Genomic DNA, 14,940 nt, shown 5'->3' with positions numbered 1-14,940 from the left:
CTCTGACTGACTTATTTCACTTTGCTCAACACACTCTGGTTCCAGTGATGTGATTGCAAATGGCAAGATTTCATTCTTTTCAATTGCTGAGTAGTATTCCATTGTATATATACACCGTTTCTTCTTTATCCGTTCATCAGTCAATGGACATTTGGGCTCTTTCCATACTTTGGCTATTGTTGATAGCACTGCTGTAAACATTGGGGTGCATGTGCTCCTTAAAATCAGAGTTTTTGTATATTTTGGATAAATACCTAGTAGTACAAATGCTGGTCAAAGTGTAGTTCTGGTTTTAATTGTTTGAGGACCCTCCATACTGTTTTCCAGAGTGACTGCATCAGTTTGCATTCCCAACAAGAGTGCAAAAGGGATCCCCTTTCTCTTCATCCTCACCAACATCTGTGGTTTCCTCAGTTGTTAATTTTATCCATTCTGAAAGGTGTGAGTTGGTATCTCATTGTGGTTTTGATTTGTATTTCCCTGATGATGAGTGATGTTGAGCAACTTTCCACTTGTCTGTTAGCCATCTGGATGTTCTTTGGAAAAGTGTGTATTCATGGCTTCTGCCCATTTCTTCACTTGATTATTTGTTTTTTGGGTATTGAGTTTCATAAGTTATGTTGGATTCTAACCCTTTTTCCAATGTATGCCACATCTTCTTTATCCAGTTTTCTGTTTGGACACTTAGGTTGTTTTCATATTTGGCTCTTTGAATAATGCTGCAATAAATATGGGGGTGCCTGCAACTCTCTGATACCCTGACTTCATTTCCTTTGGATATGTAGCTAGAAGTTCGTTGGTGGATACCACAGTTGTCCTGTGTGTAATTTTTTCAGGACCTTCATATTGCTTTTCATACAGGGTGTATCAAGTTACATCCCCACCAACAGTGCACATGGGTTCCTCACCAAATTTGGCATTTTCTTTCTTTTTGATAATAGCCATTTTAAGAGGTAGGAGGTGGTATCTGATTGTGGTTTGTTTTGCACTTTCCTGATGACTAGTTATGTAGAGTACCTTTTATGTCTATATGCCATTTGTAGGTCTTCTTTGGAAAAATGTCCATTGAGTTCCTCTTGTTTTTAAATTTTTTTTAACGTTTATTTATTTTTGAGACAGAGAGAGACAGAGCATGAACGGGGGAGGGGCAGAGAGAGAGGGAGACACAGAATTGGAAGCAGGCTCCAGGCTCTGAGCCATCAGCCCAGAGCCCAACGCGGGTCTCAAACTCATGGACCGTGAGATCATGACCTGAGCTGAAGTCGGACGCTTAACCGACTGAGCCACCCAGGCGCCCCTCCTCTTCCCTTTTTAAAGATGGAATTGCCTTTTATTTATATTACTGATTTGGATGAGTTTTGGATAGTAACACGTTATCAGGTAGAACATTTGTAAATATTTTCTCCCATTCTATTGATTGACTTTTTATTTTGTTCATTTTTTTTTCTGAGCAGAAGCTTTTTAGTTTGATGTAGTCCCACTTATTAATTTTGTTGTTGTTGTTGCTAAGTGCTTTTGGTATCATATTCAGGCTCTGGATTGAAATTTGGGTCACAAATGGTGGGCTGTGTTTGTAGTTAGGATAATGAAAGAACACCCTCATTTGGTAACTATCAACGTACCCAATGGTGAGTGGTTTTCTTTATATCATCTTCTTTTAGTCTTAAAATTTCAGGTCTTATGCTTACATCTTAACACATTTCAGATACCTTTTGCATGTTATCCTTGCTCAGGGGCCATGCTAATCTTCTCTGTATTGTTCTAATTTTAATAGTTTGCTGCCTAAGTGAGCACTCAAATGAATTTTTGTGAGTGGTGCGATATGGGGCCTCCAATGTCATTTCTCTGCATGTAGTTGCCCAGGTTTCTCATGACCATTTTTAAAAGAGACTATGTTTCCCCATGAATAGGCTTGACTCCTTTGTCAAATGTTAGTTGTCTGTCTATGGGTGGGTTTATTTCCGGGCTGTTCATTCTGTTCCTTTGGTGTATGGGTCTATTCCTTTAGCCAGTATCATACTGATTTCCTTCCTAGAGCTGTATAATATAGTGAGAGTCAGGAAGTTGGATGACTTTAGCTTGTACTACTTTGTTGTGGTGGCCTTGGCAGATTGGGGGATCTGTTTCAAATTTTTATTTAAATTCTAGTTAGTTACAGATAGTGTAATTTTGCTTTCAGGATCCACTGCTTCCATATAACACCCAGTGCTCATCATAAGAAGTGCCCTCCTTAATACCCATCACCCATTTAGCCCATCCCCCACCGACCTTCCTCCATCAACCCTAGGCTTGTTGTCTAGAGTTAAGAGTCACTTATGGTTTGCCTCCCTCTCCTTTTTTCCTTCTTATATGTTCATCTGTTTTGTTTCTTAAATTCCTCCATTGAGTGAAATCATATGGACTCATATTTCTCTGACTGACGTATTTCATGTAGCATAATATACTCTAGCACCAACCATGTCCATCCAAATGGAAAATTTCATTCTTCTTTTTTTATCCATTCTTTTTTTTCAATATATGAAGTTTATTGTCAAATTGGTTTCCATACAACACCCAATGCTCATGCCAACAAGTGCCCTCAATACCCATCACCCACCCTCCCCTCCCGCCCACCCCCCATCAACCCTCAGTTTGTTCTCAGTTTTTAACAGTCTCTTATGCCTTGGCTCTCTCCCATTCTAACCTCTTTTTTTTTTCTTCCCTTCCCCATGGGTTTCTGTTAAGTTTCTCAGGATCCACATAAGAGTGAAAACATATGGTACCTATCTTTCTCTGTATGGCTTATTTCACTTGGCATCACACTCTCCAGTTCCATCCACATTGCTACAAAGGGCCATAATTCATTCTTTCTCATTGCCACATAGTACTCCATAGTGTATATAAACCACAGTTTCTTTATCCATTCATCAGTTGATGGACATTTAGGCTCTTTCCATAATTTGGCTATTGTTGAGAGTGCTGCTATAAACATTGGGGGTACAAGTGCCCCTATGCATCAGTACTCCTGTATCCCTTGGGTAAATTCCTAGCAGTGCTATTGCTGGGTCATAGGGTAGGTCTATTTTTAATTTTCTGAGGAACCTCCACACTGTTTTCCAGAGCGGCTGCACCAATTTGCATTCCCACCAACAGTGCAAGAGGGTTCCCGTTTCTCCACATCCTCTCCAGCATCTATAGTCTCCTGATTTGTTCATTTTGGCCACTCTGACTGGCGTGAGGTGATATCTGAGTGTGGTTTTGATTTGTATTTCCCTGATGAGGAGCGACGTTGAGCATCTTTTCATATGCCTGTTGGCCATCCGGATGTCTTCTTTAGAGAAGTGTCTATTCATGTTTTCTGCACATTTCTTCACTGGGTTATTTGTGTTTTGGGTGTGGAGTTTGGTGAGCTCTTTATAGATTTTGGATACTAGCCCTTTGTCCGATATGTCATTTGCAAATATTTTTTCCCATTCCGTTGGTTGCCTTTTAGTTTTGTTGGTTGTTTCCTTTACTGTGCAGAAGCTTTTTATCTTCATAAGGTCCCAGTAGTTCATTTTTTCTTTTAATTCCCTTGCCTTTGGGATGTGTCAAGTAAGATATTGCTGCGGCTGAGGTCAGAGAGGTCTTTTCCTGCCTTCTCCTCTAGGGTTTTGATGGTTTCCTGTCTCACATTCAGGTCCTTTATCCATTTTGAGTTTATGTTTGTGAATGGTGTGAGAAAGTGGTCTAGTTTCAACCTTCTGCATGTTGCTGTCCAGTTCTCCCAGCACCATTTGTTAAAGAGACTGTCTTTTTTCCATTGGATGTTCTTTCCTGCTTTGTCAAAGATGAGTTGGCCATACGTTTGTGGGTCTAGTTCTGGGGTTTCTATTCTATTCCATTGGTCTATGTGTCTGTTTTTGTGCCAATACCATGCTGTCTTGATGATTACAGCTTTGTAGTAGAGGCTAAAGTCTAGGATTGTGATGCCTCCTGCTTTGTCTTCTTCTTCAAAATTACTTTGGCTATTCAGGGCCTTTTTTGGTTCCATATGAATTTTAGGATTGCTTGTTCTAGCTTCGAAAAGAATGCTGGTGCAATTTTGATTGGGATTGCATTGAATGTGTAGATAGCTTTGGGTAGTATTGACATTTTGACAATATTTATTCTTCCAATCCATGAGCACAGAATGTTTTTCCATTTCCTTATATCTTCTTCAATTTCCTTCATAAGCTTTCTATAGTTTTCAGCATACAGATCTTTTACATCTTTGGTTAGATTTATTCCTAGGTATTTTATGCTTCTTGGTGCAATTGTGAATGTCAGTTTCTTTATTTGTCTTTCTGTTGCTTCAGTATTAGTGTATAAGAATGCAGCTGATTTCTGTACATTGATTTTGTATCCTGCAACTTTGCTGAATTCTTGTATCAGTTCTAGCAGACTTTTGGTGGAGTCTATCGGCTTTTCCGTGTATAATATCATGTCATCTGCAAAAAGCGAAAGCTTGACTTCATCTTTGCCAATTTTGATGCCTTTGATTTCCTTTTCTTGTCTGATTGCTGATGCTAGAACTTCCAACACTATGTTAAACAACAGCAGTGAGAGTGGACATCCCTGTCGTGTTCCTGATCTCAGGGAAAAAGCTCTCAGTTTTTCCCCATTGAGGATGATGTTAGTGGTGGGCTTTTCATAAAAGGCTTTTATGATGTTTAAGTATGGTCCTTTTATCCCAACTTTCTCGAGGGTTTTTATTAAGAAAGGGTGCTGAATTTTGTCAAAGGCCTTTTCTGCATCGATTGACAGGATCATATGGTTCTTATCTTTTCTTTTATTAATGTGATGTATCACGTTGATTGATTTGCGAATGTTGAACCAGCCCTGCATCCCATGAATGAATCCCACTTGATCATGGTGAATAATTCTTTTTATAAGCTGTTGAATTCGATTTGCTAGTATCTTATTGAGAATTTTTGCATCCATATTCATCAGGGATATTGGCCTGTAGTTCTCTTTTTTTACTGGGTCTCTGTCTGGTTTGGTAATCAAAGTAATGCTGGCTTCATAGAATGAGTCTGGAAGTTTTCCTTCCCTTTCTATTTCTTGGAATAGCTTGAGAAGGATAGGTATTATCTCTGCTTTAAACTTCTGGTAGATCTCCCCTGGGAAGCCATCTGGTCCTGGACTCTTATTTGTTGGGAGATTTTTGATGACTGATTCAATTTCTTTGCTGGTTATGGGTCTGTTCAAGCTTTCTATTTCCTCCTGATTGAGTTTTGGAAGTGTGCGGGTGTTTAGGAATTTGTCCATTTCTTCCAGGTTGTCCAGTTTGTTGGCATATAATTTTTCAGAGTATTCCCCGATAATTGCTTGTATCTCTGAGGGATTGGTTTTAATAATTCCATTTTCATTCATGATTTTATCTATTTGGGTCATCTCCCTTTTCTTTTTGAGAAGTCTGGCTAGAGGTTTGTCAATTTTGTCTATTTTTTTCAAAAAACCAACTCTTGGTTTCGTTGATCTGCTCTACAGTTTTTTTTAGATTCTATATTGTTTATTTCTGCTCTGATCTTTATTATTTCTCTTATTCTGCTGGGTTTAGGCTGTCTTTGCTGTTCTGCTTCTATTTCCTTTAGGTGTGCTGTTAGATTTTGTATTTGGGATTCTTCTTGTTTCTTGAGATAGGCCTGGATTGCAATGTATTTTCCTCCCAGGACTGCCTTCGCTGCATCCCAAAGTGTTTGGATTGTTGTAGTTTCATTTTCGTTTGTTTCCATATATTTTTAAATTTCTTCTCTAATTGCCTGGTTGGCCCATTCATTCTTTACTAGGGTGTTCTTTAACCTCCATGCTTTTGGAGGTTTTCCAGACTTTTTCCTGTGGTTGATTTCAGGCTTCATAGCATTGTGGTCTGAAAGTATGCATGGCATGATTTCAATTCTTGTATACTTATGAAGGGCTGATTTGTGACCCAATATGTGGTCTATCTTGGAGAATGTTCCATGTGCACTCAAGAAGAAAGTATATTCTGTTGCTTTGGGATGCAGAGTTCTAAATATATCTGTTAAGTCCATCTGATCCAATGTATCATTCAGGACCCTTGTTTCTTTATTGACTGTGTATCTAGATGATCTATCCATTTCTGTAAGTGGAGTGTTAAAGTCCCCTGCAATTACCTCATTCTTATCAATAAGGTTGCTTATGTTTGTGATTAATTATTTTATATATTTGGGGGCTCCTGTATTCGGCACATAGACACTTATAATTGTTAGCTCTTCCTGATGGATAGACCCTATGATTATTATATAATGCCCTTCTTCATCTCTTGTTACAGCCTTTAATTTAAGTCTAGTTTGTCTGATGTAAGTATGGCTACTCCAGCTTTCTTTTGCCTTCCAGTAGCATGATAAATAGTTCTCCCTCCCCTCACTTTCAATCTGAAGGTGTCCTCAGGTCTAAAATGAGTCTCTTGTAGACAGCAAATAGATGGGTCTTGTTTTTTTATGCATTCTGATACCCTATGTCTTTTGGTTGGTGCATTTAGTCCATTTACATTCAGTGTTAGTATAGAAAGATATGGGTTTAGAGTCATTGTGATGTTCATAGGTTTTATGCTTGTAGCGATGTCTCTGGTACTTTGTCTCACAGGATCCCTCTTAGGTTCTCTTGTAGGGTTGGTTTAGTGGTGGCGAATTCCTTCAATTTTTGTTTGTTTGGAAAGACCTTTATCTCTCCTTCTATTCTAAATGACAGACTTGCTGGATAAAGGATTCTTGGCTGCATATTTTTTATGTTCATCACATGAAAGATATCCTGCCAATCCTTTCTGGCCTGCCAAGTTTCAGAAGAGAGATCAGTCACGAGTCTTATAGGTCTCCCTTTATATGTAAGGGCACGTTTATCCCTTGCTGCTTCAGAATTTTCTCTTTATCCTTGTATTTTGCCAGTTTCACTATGATATGTTGTGCAGAAGATCGATTCAAGTTACGTCTGAAGGGAGTTCTCTGTGCCTCTTGGATTTCAATGCCTTTTTCCTTCCCCAGTTCAGGGAAGTTCTCAGCTATTATTTCTTCAAGTACACCTTCAGAACCTTTCCCTCTCTCCTCCTCCTCTGGAATACAATTTATGTGTATATTATTTCTTTTTAGTACATCACTTAGTTCTCTAATTTTCCCCTCATACTCCTGGATTTTTTTTATCTCTCTTTTTCTCAGCTTCCTCGTTTTCCATAATTTTATCTTCTAGTTCACCTATTCTCTCCTCCACCTCTTCAATCCAAGCTGTGGTCATTTCCATTTTGTTTTGCATTTCGTTTAAAGCATTTTTCAGCTCCTCCTGACTGTTCCTTAGTCCCTTGATCTCTGTAGCAAGAGATTCTCTGCTGTCCTCTATACTGTTTTCAAGCCCAGCGATTAATTTTATGACTATTGTTCTAAATTCACTTTCTGTTATATTATTTAAATCCTTTTTGATCAGTTCATTAGCTGTTGTTATTTCCTGGAGATTCTCTTGAGGGGAATTCTTCTGTTTGGTCATTTTGGATAGTCCCTGGCGTGGTGAGGACCTGCAGGGCACTTCCCCTGTGCTGTGGTGTATAACTGGAGTTGGTAGGCGGGGCCGCAGTCAGACCTGATGTCTGCCCCCAGCCCACCACTGGGGCCACAGCCAGACTGGTGTGTGCCTTCTCTTCCCCTCTCCTAGGGGCGGGATTCACTGTGGGGTGGCGTGGCCTGTCTGGGCTACTTGCACCCTGCCAGCTTGTGGTGCTGGCATTCAGGCATATTAGCTGGCGTAGATGGAAAGGTGCACGGGGGCAGGAGGGGCAGGCTTAGCTCGCTTCTCCTTAGGTGATCCACCTCAGGAGGGGCCCTATGGCAGGGGGAGGGAGTCAGACCCGCCGCTGGAGCGGTGGCTTCACAGAAGCACAGCGTTGGATGTTTGCGCGGAGCAAGCAAATTCCCTGGCAGGAACTGGTTCCCTTTGGGATTTTGGCTGGGGGTTGGGCGAGGGAGCTGGCGCTGGCAACCGCCTTTGTTCGCCGCCAAACTGAGCTCTCTCGTCCCGGGGTTCAGCAACTCTCCCTCCTGTTGGCCTCCAGCCCTCCCGTTCTTGGAAGAGCTGTTAGCTTATAACCTTCCAGATGTCAAGTCCCAATTGCTGTCAGAACACACTCCTTCCGGCCCCTCCGCTTTTGCAAGCCAGACTCGGGGGCTCTGCTTGGCCGGCAGGCCGCCCCTCCGCCCCGGCTCCCTCCCGCCAGTCCGTGCAGCACGCACCGCCTCTCCACCCTTCCTACCCTATTCCATGGGCGTCTCATCTGCGCTTGGCTGCGGAGACTCCATTCTGTTAGTCTTCTGGTGGTTTTCTGGGTTATTTAGGCAGGTGTAGGTGGAATCAAAAGTGATCAGCAGGACGCACGGTGAGCCCAGAGTCCTCCTACACCGCCATCTTCCCGAGACTTGGAAAAAAATCTTTAGTGTTCTATAAAACATGTAGGTCATTCACAGATGGGAGCTAAGGCAGCTGGGGATGTCTAGGGAGTTACTTGTCCTCTACGAGATACGTGAACTAATAAAAGAGACAGATTAGGTCTGTCTGGCATTGTCCTCCACAGTCATTGTCCCTGAGGATTGCCACGTCTGGGCAGCTCAGTGACAAGGGCTCATTAAGAGCGTGGGGCATCCGTTCCCCAGAGACGTCAGCAGGGGAAGGGACTTGGTTCTGTGTGCCAGCCCAGCCACAGCTCAGAGTCATAGCTCCCTCTCACCTGGTTGCAAGGGTCTCACAGACACACAGGGAGGTCACCATTCTCAGGAAACCATACTTAGAGTCTGTGACTGCCTTCATCTTCTACCTCCGAGAGCCAGAGTGCAGATCTCTGGTGTCACATGAGGACCTGTGAAGTCACCTGAGAAAGTGTCCTTTTGCTTCAGAAAAACGTACAGATGCCCCAGTTCTGGTAGAGTCAACCTTTGCGTTTCCTGCAGGCACTGATTCTACATGTCTGCGTTCCTATCCTCAGAGCTGTATTTAGGCAGTAACTTGCAGTGGAGGTAGGGAATATCTTTGAATCCACAGGGAAGGCGAATAAAGGTGAGTGAAATATAACTTGGTCTCTGTGTTGCTCTAGGAATTGGCAAGTTAATTCATTTCCATTTGGAATAATTCTTGAAAGAAACAAATCTGTATTGATTGCATATATGGTTTATTGTCTACAATAACAGACTGTGGATATTCACCAGATAGAAGAACTAAATTTACTTGTCAGTATAGATGTCAACAGGTCATTCCTAGACATCCATTCTATTGTAGTACATTCATTATTCCTCTGTATGCACAAGTGGAAAATAAATATTCATATTGAGTGGTAATAAAATATGCCCTTCAGTATTAGAACAGTAGACTATGCATATGTGTAAAAATATTAGAATATCTGCTTCAAGTCCCTCCTTTGGTTCCTTATAATCTGTGAAATTAGATTGTACTTGTGCTCTCTGCTTAGAACACAGTGTCTATATTTACACTACTTGCTCATTTTGTCTCATGGGACTTAACAAAAGCTCTAAAATAGGTATGGCATTTTACAAATACTGTGGTGAAAATTACAAGGGGGAGGACACATGTAATGCATATTGTGTCAGTGCACCTTTATTTGAATTTATTGTTAATAAGAAATGATGATCCTTCAAGTGGTACAAATAGCAATAAGATGATGAGAAAAGCAGTAGGAAACCTGAGTGTTTACTTAATTGATGAATTAGGGAAATGACATGATGTTTGTATATCTGTATGTGTGTGTATGTGCATGTGTGTTGTGTGTGTGCGTGTGTGATTGCACTGAGGTGTTGTGTAAGGTACACTAGGTCCCGTCCTTCTATCCTTGCACACAATCATGAATGGACTCTTGTATAAACACTGTTCATGACCTGCCCACATGCTCTTTACCTGCTGGGGCTCCAATCCAAACCCTAGTTGGTACGAGTTTGGGTTCCAAGGTTCACAGCCATTCCCTTCATGACAGAATTGCTGTCATCTGAGAGGAAGCCACATTGCCAGGTGGTCTGGGGAACCCAGTGGGGGCAGTTCACAGCCAGTGACAGACTGTGGGATGTACAAAAGGTGCCAAGGACAAAGCAGGCCTGAGTCGGATGCAATTCATGTTCCAAAGCAGTGGTGTCCAAGAGAGTAGAAAGTGCCCACAGGAAGCTTTGTCAGCTTAAACTCATCAAAATTAGATAAACTCTAAACCCAGTTTTCTGCTGCCTGAGCGGAAAGGGGGCATCGGCAGAGGCCGCTGATCCAGGCGGGAGCATCTGTCCGGCTGAGCCATGGCCTGGGCCCAGGAAAGGCGCCTCCCGGCAGCTGCAATCCAAAGGCCCAAAGATTCCCAGGATGCTAGGAGGCGCCAGCAAGGTGAGGACTGAGATGTGAGGGTGTATGCACCTGTCCCTGGGGAGCCCAGCCTCCTGTAGGAAGTCCTATGGGCCCAGCCTGGCAGGACCCCAGGCAGAAGCCAAGTGCCCCATGTGCTGGACGAGCGGGGACCCCGGCAGCCCGCGTGTGCGCTCAGCCTGCATGGCGGCTGCAGCCGGCCATCCTGGTCTCACCTACACGACAGTCTCATCGCCCCTCTGCCGTCACCCCTGTCCAGGGGCACCCGGGAAGGGTGACAGACACTGCCCAACTCCTTCCCATCCACCAGGAGCAAGGAGAAGGGGTGGGCAGAGCCCTTTGTGTGAGAAGCACAACCAGGTCCTGACCCTGCTCCATGAGGAGGACCCGGAGGTGACCCACGTGCGTGCTGGCGAGGCCCCAGGGCAGGCTGCCCCTCGCCGCAGGCCAAGGCTCTCGGGTCCCTGAAAAGCAGGTGGCTGATATGTCAGAGATTAATAAGCATTCAAAGCAAAACACCCTCAGAGCAGAGAAGGAAGGTGCAAAGGAAGGCTGGAATTACCCTCTGAATTTGAGGGCCGGAAGCAACTTCTAGAACGTGGCCAAGAAGCAGTTCTTCCGAGGTTAGCCCAGGAAGAGAAGGACATTCAGTGGAAACGCAGTGCAAACCTACCAGCATTTTCAAAGGACATCTGCACATCCACTGGTCTGCTGAGTAAAGTAGCAGAGGACAGTGTGCTGTCTGAACGGGACCGGCTGTCACCCATTCAACACTAATGACGTCTGTTTTGAATGAAGAGGAGGAGGCTACGGGTTTCCTCCCCCGAATCCTGCTTGGCAGAAAAGTGTCTAAAAATTTCGAGTAGACACCCTCTGAACCCTGAGACAGCACACCCTCTGTTGATTGTCTCTGAGGACAAGAACCAGGTGAGCTTTCTTTCAGAGAGAAAATAAAATGTTTCTTTTTTTCCAAAAATATTTGCAGCCAACACTCTTGTCCTGGGTTTTCCATGGTTCTATCACGGCATCTCTGGGAGGCAGAAGTGGGACACAAGTCTGAACAGGCTCCCAGGGATGGCACAGACTCTCCTCCCATGAAGGCCAGGAGGTCTCGGTCAGCCTGGTGGGGTGCTGCACCCAGGAGGGTCCCAGTGCCAGCCTGGGACTGTCAGATGTGACACCCAGAGACGTTGGCATTTTCCTGGACCGTGAGCTGGGTGAACTCTCGTTTCATAACATGACTCAGAAATCTCACACTTTTACTAGACCTCTTGAGCCTTATTTCTGCATAGGACCCGATTCAAAGCCTCTCAGAATGTGTACAGGTCAAGGTTGTGAGTGAAAACTCCCTGAGCCATCTTCATTGTTTGTTTTAAAGAATGGAAGGTGGGTAGGCTCCTGTATCATGTGCCAGGAAGGCGAACTCCGTCTCTCCCCTGAGTTTTTTCCTTCATCGCACAAGAAGGCTTTGTTTCGTTTCAACAACTATCTAGAAACCAGAGCTTCTCTCCAGGAGTGTCGCAGGGGGTTGCTCGGTGTGAGGGAGATTCCGTTGGCCCGAAAGCGCAGATGGAGTTTGCAGGGGATTCACCAAAACAGAACCGCTCAGCTTCGCCTCTGCTGGTTCAGAGCCATGCTGTTAACATACGGTGCTGTTCCTGCCTCGTATGGGTTATGTAGCAGACAGCAGCAAGCTGTGACCTTAGTTTTACCGAAGGGCACAATTGAAAGGGATGCGGGGGACATCAGAGAAAGCCGTTAGCGTATCAGGGTTTGAGTGTTTTTTCCCTTCCCCGAACACGGCCAGCCACTGGCAGCCCTCACCATACCTGCCTTCTTAGAAACCCTCCACACAGAGTTCATCTCATCCTAAATTCTTTGTTATTCTGCGTTGTATTTTATAGCATGCCACTTGTAGCGTTGTAGACAATTGGAAAGGCTTATTAATAACAGACATTGCAGTTAGACACCATGTCAGAAAACACAAGAGGAATCACCAGGTAGTAAAAATGATTAGGGCATGATGGCATATCTATTTGTGGTCAACATTTTCGTACCAGTATAGCTGACATTTACTGAGTCCAAACTGTGTTCCAGGAGTTCTAGCATTTTCAAAGCAAATACTTGGTGGAAAGCACGAGACTGTTAATGAAAGAGGCTCAAAGAGTGCATGTCTAAACTCTGGGATGCTACGCTGACTTCACCAGAAGAACCCAGGTTCTGTTCATTTTCTATGGTGGACTTAAACTAATTTGCAAAATGTAGTAACACTTATTTTCATGAAGTTGAAATTATATACGTGTGTGCCTATGCTCCAAAGTTACCTTTCATATCTTTTCCTATTTTGAATAGAACTTGACACCTTAGCCTCTCATTTCCACTAGTTATTGAGGTCATTTCCCCTTGTTTTTTTCTCTTCCATCAAAAATCTTTATATTTTTGAAGAAAATAGATACAGTCAACATGGGGATCATTTTTTGGAGCCTGACTTGTTGAACAACTGAAAAAGACATTCTTGGCTCAGTACAGGAAATGTGAGTGCAGTAGGGTGGTAGGTGATATCAGGGACCTATTAATTTTTTTAGGTGCAATAAAATTATGATTCAGGAAATGTCCATATTTTACATATTGCTAGTGAAATGTATTTGGATGCAAATTTGTTTTTAGGATTTCCACTGAAGAACTCCAGCAAACAAAAGCGGGAGGACACGAGGCAAAAAATTAAGCCAAGTGTGACAAAATGCTGATAAGTCTGGAATCCAGGCGATGGCGTACGGACATTCACTTTTGGTATTGTTTTCTGTAACTTAGTCTAAACAAAAAGAACAAGCAAAGGTGTTTCCCACTAAAAAGCATAAAAAAAATTCACTTGTTTAGCTAGAATGTTTTAAATTCTCAGGTATGATAGGTGGAGAGTGGGCATAATATTGGACAGTCAGGACAGAGAATTTCTACCATCACAGATGGATGCTTCTACTGGAGAGTGCTGTCCAGCATCTCATGGGATCAGACTCCTGCTCTGTTCCACTGGAGACCACATCCTTGCTTAGCAACATCCTCTGCTGTTTTCCACCCTCATTCCATTTATCCCGAGAGCATTCCCTGAATAAACAACCTGCAGTGGAAATCCTACTTCATTGTCTTCTTCCATAGAACCTGAACTACAGCCCTGTCAATGTTCATCACATCTGTCATTTCCTATGTAGTGATGGCTGTATCCCCTCATTTGCTTGTCCTTCCTCATCATTGGGGGCCTGTTCTCATGTGTCTGAGGTCAGCTCAGACCCATGGGACAGAAGCATCAAGCAAGCAACAGCGATTCAGTCGTAGCACTGAGGCTGCGCAAATCTTGCCCACACATTTTCAGGATTCATTCACGAACCAGATAGGGCAGCGTGTGTATGTGAAACATATCAGTGAATGTTATACATTTGAAATGTCTTAAATAGAGACAGCATCTTGTGATCTTTTGTCTTTAAAATGTGTAGTTTGCATACTTAGCATCTCGTTGTGTGGACATATGTATTCTTCCACTAAAACTTTGAGAGTTGTATGTCAGCATGGACCTAATCTAGTAATTGGAAACTACTAGTCTATCACCTTAGGTGTGTCCGTACTAAGCATTTACCCTCTCACAGTGGAGTCAGTTCTCTTTATTATTGTAAAATTGTGTTTTGTGAGATGTCATTTCAATTACGTTCTTTTTGATGGTAATTAGTACGTACAATGACAATTTTTTTGTTTTGTATATTTTATTTTTATTTTACCTAATAACATTTTCTCTCTGTCTCTCTCTGTCTCTCTCTCTGTGTGTGTGTGTGTGTGTGTGTGTGTGTGTATACTTTTTTCAGGTATGTATCTTTTTGTAATGTTTGTTTATTTATTTTTTGAGAGAGTGTGTGTGACTGGGGGAAGGGCAGAGAGAGAGGAAGACAGAATCCCAAGCAGACTCCGCACTGTGTGCAGAACCCAATGTGGGGCTCAAACTCACAAACTGTGAGATCATGACCTGAGCCCAAATCAAGAGTTGGATGACTAACTGACTGAGCCACCCAGAAGCCCCTCATTATTTTATTCTTACGGTGTGTTTATGAGATGGAAACATGGTTTGTTTCTATTCCCTTTTCTGACCAGGTGTGAGTTAGGGGATATTCAGGTTGTATAGAGAGAGAAAATGTTATTCAGTAAAACAAAAATAAACAGAATATACAAAACAAAAAAATGCCATTCTGTATAGTAATTACTATCAAAAAAGAACACAATTGAAGTGACATCTCACAAAATGCTATTTGACACTAATAAGTGAGAGAACTGGCATCCAATGTGAGAGGTTGTTGCACATTGAGACTGTCTCAAATACCATTTTAATCCACTGTATTAGGAATGCTTTTGTGCTAGACTTCAAAAGTCTTAGGGGCATTCAAAATGTCCCATTGAACTGTTATTTTTAAGCATCTGTGGGTCAAAAGAGAAGCATTGTAATTCAACGGTGGTGTTTTCAGCGTGTCTCTGATTGAGTTTTTACTTGTTTTAATACCATAATAGCAACAGCAACAACAACAAGGAAGAAGAAGAAAAACCTGGTGTAGC

General features: G+C 42.7%; 1 pseudogene; it reads right to left on the bottom strand.

The window, feature by feature from the left end:
- Window positions 1–1,694: 1,694 nt before the first annotated feature.
- Window positions 1,695–1,793, bottom strand: LOC113596891 (uncharacterized; annotated as a pseudogene).
- Window positions 1,794–14,940: the final 13,147 nt, after the last annotated feature.

Source organism: Acinonyx jubatus, chromosome B2 (assembly GCF_027475565.1).
Source record: "Acinonyx jubatus isolate Ajub_Pintada_27869175 chromosome B2, VMU_Ajub_asm_v1.0, whole genome shotgun sequence".
Lineage (NCBI taxonomy): Eukaryota > Metazoa > Chordata > Mammalia > Carnivora > Felidae > Acinonyx > Acinonyx jubatus.
Note: the sequence above shows the minus strand (reverse complement) of the source record. Positions and strands in the feature narration are given on the sequence as shown.